At 42.6% G+C, this 3,317-nt stretch overlaps 1 long non-coding RNA gene across 1 annotated transcript in view; it reads left to right on the top strand.

Moving 5' to 3' along the window:
* LOC102373383 overlaps positions 1 to 2,083 on the top strand; it is a 176,620-nt gene extending 174,537 nt beyond the window's left edge. The window contains exon 4 of the long non-coding RNA XR_003093580.1: positions 1,869 to 2,083. This is a non-coding gene — a long non-coding RNA (uncharacterized LOC102373383). The remainder of the gene's footprint in view (positions 1 to 1,868) is intronic.
* Positions 2,084 to 3,317: the final 1,234 nt, after the last annotated feature.

Raw genomic sequence — 3,317 nt, 5'->3', positions numbered from 1 at the left:
TTTCCCTGCAATTTGGCTAACCAGCACATTTTAAATGGCAAGAAGGGTGAGTTTCCGAGAGGAAATCCCCCTCCCACTGAAGTTTTGCCGCTGACTTCAATAGGGCTAGGATTTCATCCTGGTGCCATACTAGTTCCTGCCTGGCTCCGCACACAGCAAGGACAAGATGTGCGTTAGGTGGCGTCTTTTCTTTTATGTGAAAGCAAAGCATTAAAAATAACCTCCTCCACTATCTCACCATCGTGCAGATTGCACAAATCTGGTCCAGCTTCGGACATGCAAAGGTCTGGAGCCAGCCACAGCCACGTGGCCACAGCCATGGCCATCCTTCCACATGAAAACAGCCCTTTTGCACAGGATAATGCTTGGAGCTGAGCCTGGAAGTGTTTGTCGGCACTTGAGCTCTGAGCTCAGCTGACTGGGGCAAACAATGGGAAAGACCCATTGACCAAAATATGTTTTCAGCATTCATCCTGCGCTGTTACTATACGTCTGCAAGGTGTCCAAGACTAGCTTCATGGATTGCTTTAGATTTCTGATTCGGGTGCTGCACTTCCGAGGTATCTGCACTGAAATCACTGGCTTGACATTGGCATGAGCAAATTCAGAATGAGTCCCTCTGCGACTGTTTAGTTGCCACGAACATTTGCCGACCCGTACTTTTAACGGTGCATGGCACACAGGTTGTGTGTTTTTCCGTCTTCCCTGCAGCCTTATTACTCTGCTCCAGGATCTACTAATCTCTTCGTCCAGACTTCTGGATCTATTCATGACTGTGTGTGACTGCATTTTCAGTTTTTAAAACGTCATAACTCACTCTAAAGACTCTAAATCAGCAAGAAGGAAATCTGGGGTGAAAGAGGGGCTAATTCAAAGTTTCTTCCATGATTCAGACTGAAGACGCAACATAAAGCTTTGCTGAAAGTTTACCCCATTATACATTACTGTTTGTGGAGTAAAAGGGGATGCTGAAAAACATACCTAATTTAAAAAAGAAACTTCCTTTGCAAAATGAGGGTCTCAACATCACACTCATCATCACCATTACATATCATAAGCACTAAAAGACTATCTTTTGCAAACATTATCTGAGGGTAATAGTTTTTTTACTGCATTTCAGTGCTTATTAATTCATTCAGGAAAAAAAGGAAATAATGCCACACTGACAAGCCTCTTCACCTCACTTTACATGAAGTCCATCAATCTTTTTAGATAGCCCCCTCGCCCTGAGAGTGCTCCATAAACATTAGCGAGATGAGGTTTGTTATATCACATGATAATTTAGTGACAGAGACAGGGAAATACTTTTAAGTTGCCCTAAATATGGGGATTCGGGCATTATCTTTAGAAGGGCTTTCATCCAGTTTCCACTTGTGTGTGAATGAAATAGTACACACAGCAATCTGTGCCCTTACTTTGCAGGGGAAAACACTTGCAAAAATTATTACGTTTGCTCTCAGCCTTTTCATGTATGTACATGAGTGTTAAACCTTCCCCTCCAACGCACCCGCAGAGCAATGTGTTTGGTGGGAGCGATTGCTTCACTGACGTCCTCGGTGTTGGTAGATACAAAGCTATTTAGTTGGTATCTGCATGTGCCAGTGTGCGTGCAGATGTTTGCCTCTGCAAAGTGCAAATTTATATATGAGCAGTTTTAACCGGCATAAGTCCAGGCTGAGAAGTGCTATACTATTCCAGCTTCCCTGTGCTAGATCTATATGCATAATATACAGCAGATACAATGTCCATCTGCTGGAAAATAGTGCCTCTGCCATCGCATAATGTGTACATAACACTCCCTGTGACTCCCTAGGTCCTGTTTCTACAGTTTAATTCAAATACATGTTTGGTTTCTCTCTGCGTTGCAGGTTTATTGCAGAGTATGAAAATCAGACCGCTCCTTGCGCACTTCATACATCGACGGCAACAAAGCCAGACATCAGAACCGAGCTCAGACTCCGGAGCGATTATTGTTGCACTTGATCTATGGAGCAGATAAATTACAGCTTGATTTTTATAAGGTATGTTGAGCCTGAAGGCTTCAGGAGTTACAAAAACAAAACAAAACACAAAACCTTGGTTTAACTAGTAATTTGAGGAAATATGACAAACCTGACATAGAAGGCACAGAGCAAATAAATATGCACATCCATCATTTTGTAAAACAATGCCTTTGCTAGAGAGACCTCTGCTTGTTGCATTCTGCAATATAACATTTCTTCGTGGTTTGCTAGCCTCAGATCTTGCTCAAATAAGAATCAAGTTAGTTATGAATTTCAACCAAACGATTGCACGCATGATTTTGGGAAATCACCGGTCTACAATAAAAATGGCGATCGTGCAGTCCAAGGACATTGGGAATATATTCATTTTAGGGTCTATTATACCGTTCCTAGATTTTTTTTTTTGTACCATGTAATATGAAGGCAACTGCTGTATCTCAAATATTAAGTTGTGGTTCTTTAAAAAACAGAAAAATAAGGTGATCAACTTCCTAGAAATAAAATAGCCCAATGATTTTGCTTGTAGTACATTCCAGTGCTCAATACCATGCTTTTAGTTGCACAGTAAAAAAATGTGCGCCGAGGGAAATGATTAGCTAGTTTATGTGGGACACCCTCCTTCCAAGGCCACGCTATAATTATACCACCTCTTATAACATAATTCCTAGCCAGCAAAGCTTCTCTGGGCTTTTTCCGTGTTTGCAGGCTGAGATTTGTAGTGGTATTTAGGCTCCTTTCTCCCACTGGCCCTTTGGGTTGATCAGTTCTCTCAATAAAACAATATCTGTGAAGTCCTGTGTGACACTGAAAAAGTTTCATTGCTGTGCTTTACATGAGACCTACACGCCTGCATAGGCCGCATCACTATTTAACCAGTTTATGCACCAACATAGCTAAGGCATGTCCCTATTTTACACTCAGGGGAGTAGACTACACACTGAAATCCTGGTGCCAAGAGGTGATTTGCTATTGGCCCACGTGGCAAATGTCTCTCAGAGGAATTAATGGCTGGAGCCAATAAATATTTCATATGAAATGGCCAGCAGTATGGACAGAGATTTGGGGTGACCTGGACAGGGGACTTGTACCCCCAGAACATTTCCAACTGAGCTGGTAGTGCACCTAGAAGCCCTACTACAGGACAGCACTCCCTGACATAGAAAAGGAAAATCCCATGTACAACTATTGGATAACATCATAACAGCCCCGAGAGGAGGGGCCAGAGCCTAGGACTCCCCCCTTCCAAAGTGTGCCCTAACCATTAGGGTAGAAAATTGTGCCCCTTCTTGCATCTACTTTCTGACCCAACTCATT

Source organism: Alligator sinensis, unplaced genomic scaffold, assembly GCF_000455745.1.
Source record: "Alligator sinensis unplaced genomic scaffold, ASM45574v1 scaffold752_1, whole genome shotgun sequence".
NCBI classification, from domain to species: domain Eukaryota; kingdom Metazoa; phylum Chordata; order Crocodylia; family Alligatoridae; genus Alligator; species Alligator sinensis.
The sequence above is the reverse complement of the archived record's forward strand: the minus strand, read 5'-3'. Positions and strand labels throughout refer to the sequence as shown.